Here is a 14,122-nt window from a genome sequence, read left to right as displayed (position 1 = left end):
AATTGGTAGAAGATGGAAAGGGAGAGGGGCTTGGGAAACAAATTACTCAAAATGTCAAAATGGAAAAAAAAAAATGAATGGCAGTATGCTAAAACTTACTATCGCAGAAATGAAGAAAAAGAAAAGAATTGTTTTATTCCAAAAACCAAGTGTGTCCTCAAGTGTCACCGACACTAAGTATTTATACACATTCCTTATGCTAAATTTAGCATGTTTATCCTAAAAAAATCTAAAAATTAAATTAAAGATCAAATTCAAACTATTTATAAGATTTTGACAATTTTAAAAATAATATGATGTGAACCAGTCAACCACTAATTCTTTTAATTCTTCAATTTGGCCTTTCTTTTTGCTTTACGTTCCAATTTAGTCTATTTTGTTTAATTTTGAGCTTCGACACACCAATTTCATCCATGATCAGAAAAACACAAGTTTAATAACATCTTATTCGAAAATTAGTTAAAATAAATACATTAAAAAGCACAAATTAAACTTGCTACAGTAATATTAATGTAGTAATACGATATATATTTATATATTTAATATAACAAAGTCAAGTTTTCTTTATTATTTAATTTCTATATATTTTAAAAGATAATGTCTATTTTAAATCATTGTTTAAGTTAAATTAAATGAATGATAGTTAATTTATCCATTAATTTAACTTAAATAAATTTTTATATTATCTAGGTTACTTTTATTTTAATAATTAAATATTATCCATACTTAATTTTTAATTCAATTTTATGTTTAAAATAAATATTTTCTTAGTTAAACATAAATTAAAAATTAAATATATAAATTCAAAATTTTAATTTATCGATTTAATTGAAGTTAAATTTATGGAAAGATTATTAGAGATTTTATTATTGTGAAAAGATATTTAAAACTTATAATAATATTTTTACTAAAAATGTTCATATAAAAGTATTTAATTTCTATATTTTTAAAAGATAATTTCTATTCTTTAAAATTATTATTTAAGTTAAATTAAATGAATTATAGTTTTTTATTTTAACTTAAATAATTTTTTATTTATTTAAAATAAATTTATATTATCTAGGTTAGTTTTTATTTTTTAAATATTATCCATGATTAATTTTTAAGATAAATTTATGCTTGAAATAAATTTAATAAATATAAATTTAAAAGGTTAATTTATCCATTTTATTGATGCTAAATTTATAAAAAGATTATTAGAGATTTTACTAAAAATGGTTCATATATTTATCATATTTATATTTAATATAATATTATTTCTATAAATAATATATTGACTAGTCTTGCTCATGGGCTGGGCTATCTAGCCTAAAGGCCAGCTTGAAAAGTGAGAGAATTTTGATAAAAATATAGGCCAAAAATGGACTTGGGTAAAAAATTTAGCCCGAGCTCGGCCCGAATATGCAAAAAAAAATAATGTTTTTTTTACTATTTTCTTGCCCTTTTTTTATTGTTTTGTTGCTATTTTCTTATTTTTTCACTATTGCTATCATGTCACTAATATGTTGTTACTATTTTGTTGTTATATACATATTTTTAATCTATTTTCAATTTATTGGAAAACATTTGTTTTAAATTTTTTTGTATTTTTGATTTATTATATTTTTAAAAAATTATATAAAAAATTAATACAGACATGCCGAACTCGAATTTTAACATTTTAATTCAAGCTGAGTTTGAATAAATTTTTAAGCCCATCTTAGGGCCAAGCCTAGAAAACGGGACTAAATTTTGATTGAACTAACCCGAACCCGGTCTCTAGAATTAACTAATCTTAGAAAATATACTTAAAACATTTTGGTGCGATAACTCTTTAACTATAAAAACACGTAAGTGATTTTATTGTTATTATTTTAATGTTTAAATATTTTAATAGAATTAATGTTAGAAAAAAAACTTTAGGTGAATTTGTTGAAGTTAAATATTTACATGGAAGCATTTTTATAACATCATTTTTTCTCGTTGATAATAAAAATATTTAAATTTTAAACAAAAATAATTAGATAATTTCCCATTTTATTTAAATTAAATATTTTTATATATTATCTATAATATTATATATTTTAAAATTTGATTTTAGCATAAAATTTTTAAAAATTAATTATCACATTTAGGAAAAGTGTCTATATATGCACATTACATAATTTTGTTTAAAGGAATTACTTTGAAATAATCTTTACTTTTTCTTTTTTTTTTACTTTCTTCTTTTTTTCCCTAACTCTACCCGTGGTCCATAAGCCCTCCCCTATCCCCCGCTAGTGATGTAATAATTTGATTTTTAGTGGTATTGAAAAATATGATTTCGAAATTTAATTTTCGTAAATCGAGCCCATAAATATAAAATAGAAATATTTACGGAGTAGATATGAGAATATAATAAATATTTGTTAAGTAAATTAGCCGAAAAGATAATTGATTAAAATTTAGAGACTAAATAGTAAAAGTCTAATCGTTATTGAGTTTTAATTTAAAAAAGGCTTGAGGATCTAAATAACAATTATCCAAAAGATCAAAATGGTAAATAAACCAAATTCATAGCATGAGATGGTGGAAGTTGATGATTTTTCCACTTAGGTTAATTAATAATAAGCTTAATTAAGCTAATTAAACTAGCTTAATTAAAGCCTAATGAAAGTATAAATATAATAGATAGTGGAGAATTCACCATCTTCCTCATTCTCCCACCGTCCACCATAGATGGAAAAGGAAGAAAGCTTCAAAAAGTTCTTTTCACATTCAACTATAAATTTGATAAGGTAATTAAACCATTCTCTTGTAATTTTTTATAGATTCATAATCATGAAAGCTTAATTTAACTAGCTCATGTATCGATTTGTTCAATTATTCAGTTTTTAGCAAGTTACTTGTAACACCTCTCACCTGTCACCGTCGTCGGATTAGGGTTATGTGATGTTACGACACGTTAACAGTTCATAACAAGTAACACCAAGTTATTATAATTATAAACATCTAAATAAAATAAAATAAATAAACAAAATTCAATCATAGCATACATTTACTAGGCTTAAAACGAGTTTTAGGAACCTCAAAACAAGCCATTTCAAAACCTAAACTTTCCCAACAAGTTACCCTAATTGATATTGCATTCAATTGACTTAAGAACACTTTAAACATTCAAAAACATATCAATTCAAACAACCTAAACCTTCTAACTAATATGCCATTCAAAGGCACCTCAAATCAAAACAAACCAATTTAAGACAAAAGGTATACTTTCATACCACAAATATATAAAATTAGCTCACACTTAGCACAATTGTACACATTTCTACCCATTTTAAACATATCAAAGTTTTACTCCAAACATTAACAATGCAAAAATATTACAAATTAACCACAATACAAGTGAACACACAACATTACCATGGCATTCACATCTTAATCTTACAAGCAACCACACTTATGATAGGTCACATCATATATACATACCAAATCTCAAAACATTTGCATCTCAACCTATTACATGCTGTTAGAATTAAGTGACCCAAATTCTTATTTAAATAAAATACGATGGAAAATAAAATAAAAGTAAAATCCATATAGAACTAGACTTCTTTTATTTTATTTTCGAATAAGGTTTTTTAAACCTTATTAAACTTCATCTATTTTATATTGATTAGGATAAGGTGTTTCAATCCTACTAGAATATGGCTTTACAAGCCTATAAATAGACATAGTCTATTCCTCTTGTATTGATTCAAATTTTTGACATAGTGAATTTTCTTTTCCTCTGCCCGTGGTTTTTTCCCGAAAGGGTTTCCACGTAAAATTTGTGTGTGTTTTTATTTTTATTTTTATTTTATTTTTTCTTAAATTGGTATCAGAGCTTCCGGGTTATTCATCTCGATCACGGTAATGGCGTCTTTGAAGTATGAAATTCTGCTGTTGGATCGCAACACCAGATTTGCGTTGTGGCAAATTAAGATGCAAGCAGTTCTTGCACAAATGGATCTGGAGGATGCCCTGCTAGGGATAGATAAGATGCCTTCGACATTAACAGATGAAGAGAAGAAGCGTAAGGATCGAAAGGCGTTAACACAATTACATCTGCATTTGTCCAACGAAATTTTGCAGGATGTGATGAAAGAGAAGACTGCCGCTGCATTATGGAAGAGGCTAGAACAAATATGTATATTGAAAACTCTAACAAGCAAGTTACATATGCAGCAGCGTCTTTATGCTCATCGTTTGGAGGAAGGTGCGTCTGTACACGAACACTTAACAGTGTTTAAAGAAATTCTCTCAAACTTGGAAGCCATGGAGGTTCAGTATGATAAGGAAGATCTAGGGTTGATTCTACTTTGTTCGTTGCCTCCGTCTTATTCAACCTTTAGAGACACAATTTTATATAGCCGCGAGTCTCTCACAGTTGATGAGGTTTATGATTCTTTAACCTCGTATGATAAGATGAAGCATCTTGTGGTTAAACCCGACTCTCAGGGAGAGGGTCTCATTGTTCGTGGGAGACAAGACCAGAATGCTGATGATGATTGTGGTAGGACACAGGAACGGAATCCTCGTAGTAAATCTAAAGGTAGATTGAAGTCTTAAAACAGAGGTAAAACTTGTAACTTCTGCAAGAAGAAAAGGCACATTAAATCTGAGTGCTATAAGCTACAAAATAAGATTAAAAGGGAGGCTGTGAATCAAAAGGGAAAACAACTAGAAAATTTCGATGAAGCTGATATTGTAAAAGATTACAGCGATGGTGAACTTCTAGTTGCTTCTATCAATGATTCTAAAGTAAGCGAGGAATGGATACTTGATTCAGGCTGCACCTTCCACATGAGTCCCAATCGGGATTGGTTTACAACTTACAAAACAGTGTCTGAAGGTGTTGTTTTGATGGGAAATAATGCTTCGTGTAAAATCGCAGGTGTTGGAACAGTTAAAGTTAAGATGTTTGATGGAGTTGTCAGAACGCTTAGTGAGGTACGACATGTTCCAGAATTGAAGAGAAATTTAATTTCGTTAAGTACTCTTGATTCAAAAGGGTACAGATATATAGCTGAAAGTGGGATTTTAAAGATTTCCAAAGGTTCCCTTGTTGTGATGAAAGGGCAAAGAAAAACTTCCAAGTTATATGTTTTACAGGGTTGTACTGTTACTGGTGATGTAGCTATCGCTTCCTCTTCCTTGTCAAATGATGATATTACTAAACTTTGGCATATGCGCCTAGGGCATATGAGTGAGAATGGCATGGTAGAATTGAGTAAAAGAGGACTTCTTGATGGGCAAGGAATTTGCAAACTAAATTTCTGTGAGCACTGTGTTTTTGGGAAACAAAAGAGAGTTCGATTCACTAGAGGAATCCATAACACGAAGGGAATATTGAAGTATATTCATTCTGATCTGTGGGGGCCATCCAGAGTGCCTTCGAGAAGTGGAGCTAATTATATGCTAACCTTTGTTGACGATTTTTCCAGAAAAGTTTGGGCATTCTTCTTGAAGCAGAAAAGTGATGTGTTTTTCGCATTTAAGTCTTGGAAAATTATGATTGAAAAACAGATGGAAAAACAGATAAAATACCTCCACACAGACAATGGCTTAGAGTTCTGTTATGATGAATTTAATAGATTGTGCAAGTCAGAAGGGATCATGAGACACTTAACAGTTCGTCATACTCCACAGCAAAACGACGTTGCAGAACGAATGAACAGAACGATCATGGAGAAGGTTCGATGTATGTTGTCAAATGCCAACTTATCGAAGTCATTTTGGGTAGAAGCAGCTTCTACTGTATGTTTTTTAATCAACCAATCTCCATCCGTTGCCATTGAGAAAAAGACTCCACAAGAGGTATGGTCTGGTAATCCTGCTAATTATTCTGATTTAAAGATTTTTGGGTGTCCTATGTATGCTAATGTTGATAATGGAAAATTGGAACCGAGATCCATTAAATGTGTTTTTCTTGGTTATAAAGCTGGTGTAAAAGGGTATAAGTTATGGTGTCTTGAAAATAGAAAAGTTGCGATTAGCAGAGATATTGTTTTTGATGAAACTACTATGCTACCTAACTTATCTCTTAAAGACTTTTCCAATAAAGAAAATCAAAATCAGGTGGAGCATCAGATTAATACAGAGTCAACTCCTCAAGCTAGAACAAAAGTTGAGAATAGAGTTGCTTCTTCACCACAATACTCTATCGCCAAAAACAGAATTAGAAGAGAAATTAAACCTCCAAAGAAGTATACCAAGGCTGATCTAGTTGCTTATGCTTTAAATGTGGCTGAAGATATAGATGCGAATCAAGAGCCATCTAATTATTCTGAGGCGGTTAGCTGTGAAGACTCAGAAAAGTGGATGTTTGTTATGCAAGAAGTGATGGAATCACTCCATAAAAACAGAACATGGGACCTTGTGAAACTTTCTAAAGGTAAAAAGGTTTTTCGTTGTAAATGGGTGTTTAAAAAGAAAGAAGGGACTCCAGGAGTTGAAGAACCCAGATATAAAGCAAGGCTTGTTACAGAGGGTTACAGTCAAATTCCAAGAGTGGACTTCACAGATGTGTTCTCTCCAGTTGTTAAGCATAGTTCGATCCGAGCTTTGCTTGGTATTGTGGCCATGCATGATTTGGAGCTTGAGCAGTTAGATGTAAAAACTGCATTTCTGCATGGAGAACTTGAGGAGGATATTTACATGCAACAACCAGAGGGTTTTATAGTCTCAAAAAAAGAGAACTATGTTTGCTTGCTAAAAAAGTCCCTTTACGGTTTGAAACAGTCACCAAGATAGTGGTACAAGAGGTTTGATTCCTTTATGACTTCTCATGATTTCAAAAGAAGTAGTTTTAACAATTGTGTTTACTTTAAGAAAAACAGTGATGGTTCTTTTGTGTATCTACTTCTTTATGTTGATGACATGTTGATAGGAGCAAAAGATAAAGGAGAGATAAGAAATGTCAAAACCCAACTAAGTAAAGAATTTGAGATGAAAGATTTAGGACCAGCAAAGAAGATATTTGGAATGGAGATTCTCAGAGATAGAAAAACAAGTAAATTGTACCTAAGTCAGAAGGGGTACATTGAGAAAGTTCTTTGCAGGTTCAATATACAGAGTGCTAAGCCTGTTAGTACTCCTTTAGCAGCCCATTTCAGACTTTCATCAGTTTTGTCTCCATAATCAGATGATGAGATTGAGTACATGTCACATGTTCTATACTCTAGTGCAATGGGATCTCTCATGTATGCTATGGTTTGTTCACGTCCAAATTTATCATATGCAGTCAGTACAGTTAGCAGATACATGGCGAATCCCGGTAAAGAACACTGGAAAGTAGTTCAGTGGATTCTAAGATACTTACAAGGTACTACTAATGTTTGCTTACAGTTTGGAAGAACTAGAGATGGGGTCATAGGGTATGTTGATGCTGATTTTGCTAGAGACCTTGATAAAAGAAGATCTCTCACAGGTTATGTCTTTACAATTGGAGGTTATGCAATCAGTTGGAAAGCCACTTTGCAGTCTATAGTCACTTTGTCTACCACTGAAGCTGAGTACATGGCGATTACTGAGGCTTGTAAAGAAGCTATTTGGTTGAAGAGACTCTTTAGTGAACTCAATGAAGACCTTCAAATCAACACAGTATTTTGTGACAGTCAGAGTGCCATATTTCTTACAAAAGATCAAATGTTTCATGAGAGAACAAAACACATTGATGTTCGGTATCATTTTGTTCGTGATATTATTGCTCGTGGTGATATTGTTGTGAGCAAAATTAGTACTCATGAAAATCCTGCAGATATGATGACTAAGTCACTTCCTATAACCAAGTTTGAGCATTGCTTAGACTTGGTTGGTGTTCATTGTTGAAGTTAAACCCTTAAGGGGTTTTATGGAAGAGGTGGAGAACTTGTTTATTGAAAGTTCGCGATGAAAAACTTATTCATTGAGAATTTGTGTCAAGGTGGAGATTGTTAGAATTAAGTGACCCAAATTCTTATTTAAATAAAATACGATGGAAAATAAAATAAAAGTAAAATCCATATAGAACTAGACTTCTTTTATTTTATTTTAGAATAAATTTTTAAACTTTATTAAACTTCATCTATTTTATATTGATTAGGATAAGGTGTTTCAATCCTACTAGAATATGGCTTTACAAGCCTATAAATAGACATAGTCTATTCCTCTTGTATTGATTCAAATTTTCGACATAGTGAATTTTCTTCTTCTCTGCCCGTGATTTTTTCCCGAAAGGGTTTCCACGTAAAATTTGTGTGTGTTTTTATTTTTATTTTTTATTTTATTTTTTCTCACATGCCATAGAAGCCAAAATATGTAACACCCCTTACCCATATCCCATACCGGGATAGGGTACGAGGCATTACTAGACTTAAACACTTGTATACAAATAATTTCGGGTCATAGAATTTCGCTCAAATTTAAAACTTTCAAACTTCCTCTTAACATCCCTAATATGAACCTATAAGGCCCAAAACAAGCTTTGAAAATGGTTAGAGAATAAACCGAACACTTTTGAAAACTTTGAATAATTTCAATCTAAACAAGGGCACACGCCCATGTGGGAGGGCGACATGCCTGTGTGTCCTCTTAACATGGGCATGTTGAAGGCCCGTGTAGCTCACACGGCCTGAACTATTGGGACACGCCCGTGTCCCTATCCCGTGTGGATTTATTTTTCATTTCAAACCTACAGGGGATTTTACACGGCCTCGTATACGCACGTGTCCATGGCCCGTGTCCTTCACAGGACCATGACACGCCCGTGTACTAAAACATTGACGTTCTATTTCTGATGTCATCAACCATTTAGGGGTATATGGCCAAGGCACACACCCGTGTGCTAGGCTGTGTGGTGAATTTAATTTCCCAATTAAGGTGCAGACTTCACACGGCCTAGGCACATGCCCATGTACTATGGCCGTGTCCTCCACACGATCGTGTCTCCGCCCGTGTGGTTACTACTGGGCATTTTGTTTTGCTACATTTAGGTGCAAGGGACACACGGCCTAACTACACATGGGGTAGACCTTGTGTCACACACGATCTAGACACATGCCCTTGTGTCTACCCGTGTAGACAAAAACAAGGCTATCTACCAAGTCATTTTGCCACCCTTACTTGCACCAACCTACATAACATCAAACATATCCAGACCAAGCATAAACACATACCCAAAACAACCACAACCAAACATCCGCACATCGATTCTAATCTAATTTCTATCACATACAACATCTTCTAATTATCAATGCAGACCATGTAATAACCACATCCATGAAAATCCTTATTAAATGCATTTAGCTATAATCAATATTAACCAACATCAATTGCCTATACAAAAAGAATATCACATCAATATGAGCCAACACTTATGGCTAAACCAACATGACACTTAACAAAAAGACTAAATCCCTAAACATGCCATACTCAAAATGGTAAGCTAATTTTACCCAAATATTTCGATTGATAGTGTGATCGAGTCTCTGACTCCCCTTGATCCCCGAGCTAGCTTGGCGGTACTATAAGAAAATGGAAAGGAAAGGGAGTAAGCATAAAGCTTAGTAAGTTGCATGTAAATAAGTAACAACATTAACCATGCATCCTTAATCATATAGCATATTATAAATCAGCACAACATTCTTGATTTAACAATGGTAAATTTACTACATATTTACACATTACAAGAATAAGCCAGAAATTACAAGATCATCCTGAAATCATTCTCATAGATAGAACTTACTCAATTTCATCCTTACCATTAAGGCATCATAACTAAGCTTATATCTTATGAGTTTCGAGTAAGAACCTGTACTACTCACAATAGGATTATATTCTTTCATAACTTTATCATATGCTTAAAATAACCCGTGGAACCATTTAGAATACTAAAGGATATCCGATAAGCCTTATACAAGAGGGTAAATTGCCGATGCCATGTCCCAAACATGGTCTTACACTGGCTCACACGTCGAGGCCAATGCTATATCCCAAACAAGGTCTTACACTAGCTCTCGTCTCAATGCTGATGTCATGTCCCAGACATTGTCTTACACTAGCACACATATCAATACCGATGCCATGTCCCAAACATGGTCTTACACTGGCTCACATAATGTGTCTGATGCCATGTCCCACACATGGTCTTACATTAGCATAAATGTCAACCAAATGTCACGGCATAGATATCCAATCTATTCTTAAGGTTTAACCGTGAGTTTTTACTACATAAGTTTTCATCATGCATAATCACAGCAATAATCAAAAACTTTATGACATATTAATTGTTCAATACATAATAACAATAAAGTTGTATTATTTATATACAACTTACCTCGGTATACAAAAAGTGGGCGACTAGATTGAATTAGTCTACTACCTTGGTCTTCCTCCTATCTAGGTCCAGATTTTGTATTTCTTGATCTATAATGATAAAATTCACTAATTTAATCATCACATTAATCAAGAAATTTCATAATTCATATTTTGGCAAAATGACCGCTTTGCCTTTAGACTTCCATAAAATTACGATTTTGCTCCAAGGCTCGTAAATTGATTTTCATCAAATTTCATCATTAACCAAGCCTAGCTGAATATATTTTAAGCTAATTGCAACACACAAATCCAATTATTTCACACCTTTACTACTTATTTTGTAACTTTTATAAAATGGTCCCTTTTAGATGTTTTCATGAAAACCCCTTTCACTAAAGTTGTTTATTTAACAACCATGATTCATTTTCTTTTATAAAAATTCAGCAACCAACATGATTGCTCTCATGGAAAAACCCTATGTTCTCAACCATTTTGCAAAATAGTCCCCCCATTAGTTAGATTAAGCTACAAGGGCCCCAAAAGTACTAAAAATCATCAAGAAAGACCATCAAAATCACTTACTTGCAAGAGTCTAAAGTTGCTGAAAAGTTTAAGCTCCCATGGCCTTCTTTCTTGGAAAAAATTAGTGGAGAAGAAAGAGAGAATGAAAAAGATGAAAGCTTCTCCTTATTTTATTATATTTCTAGTCAAATTAGTCACCAAATTTCACCTAACTTTGACCTTACAATTTCTTTGTCTCCATGTTTAGCTACTAACAAATTTGTGGTCTATTTACTCTATAAAGGCCTCTAATTTAATGTTCCATAACTATTTGACACCTTTAGGAAGTAGAACAAAATTTTCGCACTTTATGCGATTTAGTCCTTTTTTCAAAATTAAGCATGCAATCATTGAAATTAATTCACCAAAAATTTAAAACACTCATATAATCATGCTATAACACATAAAATAATTTTTAAATAATTTCTCTGACCTCGGATTTGTGGTTCCAAAACCACTGTTCCGACTAGGCCCAAAATTAGGTTACAAAATAAACATCTAAAAACTATCGAAATCAACTGAATAGTGTGACTCAAAGTTTGATCCGATCGCCCATTCCAGAAAATGATATCTACAAGAAAATAAAAAGTAACATAAGTAAGCTTATAAAGCTTAGTAAGTTCGATGAATAAAAACGGTAAATCTTACCAAACTAAACATGATATTTTAAACTATTAAAACTTAATGGTCAAATTTCCTGTCAGACACAGTTCATATCTAGTGAGTTTATACACTTCAAGTACAAGCTTCATTTAATAATTTCCTGAGAGGTCTATCATATTCAAAATAAGTTACTACCGAGAATTCATGAATAATACTGGACCATCAAAAAATTCAATACAATACTTTAATACTAGAATTACTACTCAATAAACGTTACATGGATATAAGCACACAAGTAAACCAACTGGAACACGTCAAATGCCTGTAAGAGCTAGTCCGACCGAAAACACGCCTTGGCACCAAGTGCTATAACAACCCGATTTTAGCTTAAATCAGAATAGTGGTTTTAGAACCACAAATTTGAGGCTAAAAAATTATTTTAATATTATTTTATGTGTTTACAGCATAATAGCATGTATGTGTGAAAGTTTCGTGATTTAATTTTATCGTTTAATAGCTCAATTTGAGAAAAAAGGACTAAATCGCGTAAAATGTAAAAGTTGCATGCTATAAGTTAAGAGTGTCTATTTGCTATGGATTATTACACCAAAGGTCTTTATGATGTTATCATGCCATTGATAAGGTTAATGGACATTAATGGCCTTATATTTGATGATTAAATGGTTTAATAACCAAGGGTAAAATGGTAAACTATGTATTAAGTATAACGAAACAAAACAAAAGCCATATTATCTTTATTTTCTCTTCATCTTAATCGAACAACAAAAATAAATAAAGCTTTGGAAGCCATTAGGGTTCGACACACATTAATCTTGATTAAGGTATGTTTTTTGCTCGATTTTTGATGATTTTTACGTTTTTGTGATCGTTGCTTCGTGTTCTAGCTAGCCCATGCTTTAATTTTTGAAAGTATTGATTATTTTGTAAAATTCCATTGATGATGCTTGAGATTTTGAATATTTGATGATGAAAAATGATTATTTGTTGATAGTTACACAAGTTTTGTTAAGTGATTTTGAGTAAAAATGCTTATTAGGGATTAATTTGTGAAATTTGTAAATTGAGGGGTTGAAATGTGAAATAAATGAAAAATATGGGCTGTTAGGGGCACTATGGTACCAAGCATGGGTCTTGTTGAATTGTGTGAATTTTTTGTAATTGTGAAATAGGGACTAAATTCTAAAAATGTTGAACTTTAGGGGAAAAAGTGTAAAATACCCAAATATGTGTTTGTGGACTAAATTGAGTGATTTTATGAATAAATGAGTTAATTTTGAATGTATATAGATCAAGAACGAAAGAAATCGGATTTAGATCAGGAAAAATCAAAGATTATTGAATAGTCGATCCAGTCTCTCTATTTTGACTACGAGGTAAGTTCATATGCAAATAAATGTCTTTAAATTGAATTATACATGTTAATTATCATTGAACTACTATGAATGCTGAATGAGCAAATATGAGCAAGAATCGACGAAGTTATGATTTTCGAAAGTCCCGTACAAACCCTAGAAATAGTATAGGATATGAATGTCATGACATTAGGATTACCGAGATGTGATTACATGTAAGACCATGTCTGGGACATTGGCATTGTATTGTGATTACATGTAAGACCATGTCTGGGACATTGGCATTGTATTGTGATTACGTGTAAGACCATGTCTGGGACATTGGCATCGTTATATGATTTTGTGTAAGACCATGTCTAGGACATTGGCATCGATATGTGATAACATGTAAGACCATATCTGGGATATGACATTGTACGAGCTATATGTGATTTCCGAGTATCCTTAACAATTCCAAAAGTTTCAATGGGTAAAGTTAAGTCGAGAAAGAATATGTGAATGAGTTAAGTGATTCAGGTACATACGAGATTCATACGAGTATTGAAAAGGAAAGTATTTGATGAATTCATTTACGATATTGAATATGTATACATTGGAAAGGTTTGTAAGCTTATATGTGCTTACTTATATTTTTCCTATTGATGGAAATGATGTTTGCTCATGTGGTAATTTTATTTGTATATGCTTACTAAGCTTTTAAAGCTTACTCTATGTGTTCTTTCCCTGTTTTATAGATTATTGAAGCTAGTTCGGATATTGGGGATTATCAGGAACTATCATCACACTATCGACTACTTGTTGGTATTTTTGGATGCTTAGTAAATATGGTATATGGCATGTATAGGCTAGTGAGTTGTTGATAAGTTTTGAGTGTTGATATTAACCATGAGATTTGGCTTGTAAATGTTGGTGTGTATTTGGCCATATAAGTTGGCTTAATTCATAAGTTTGATAAGTGATATATGATGCATATAATGTCTTATGTTTTGGCAAGTTTAGTATGGATTCATGTATTTGCTAGATGGTTAATTATCAATGATGTGTCATGGTTGAGAAATGGCATGTTGTGAACTGGTTTTAAGATGATGAATTGATATGTTTTGAGACATGAAATAGTTACTAAGATGGTGAGAAAATGCATATAGAAGTTAAGGTTATGGCATATTGTTTTGGCATGATTTTGGTTATGGATTTGAGTAGTGAAATGGATGGAATTTAAATGGCATGAAATGTACATGAAATGGTCATTTTTGGTTGCCTATTGTATGTGAAAATGATGCTAAATG

Source organism: Gossypium arboreum, chromosome 4 (genome assembly GCF_025698485.1).
Source record: "Gossypium arboreum isolate Shixiya-1 chromosome 4, ASM2569848v2, whole genome shotgun sequence".
Taxonomy (NCBI): domain Eukaryota; kingdom Viridiplantae; phylum Streptophyta; class Magnoliopsida; order Malvales; family Malvaceae; genus Gossypium; species Gossypium arboreum.
Note: the sequence above shows the minus strand (reverse complement) of the source record.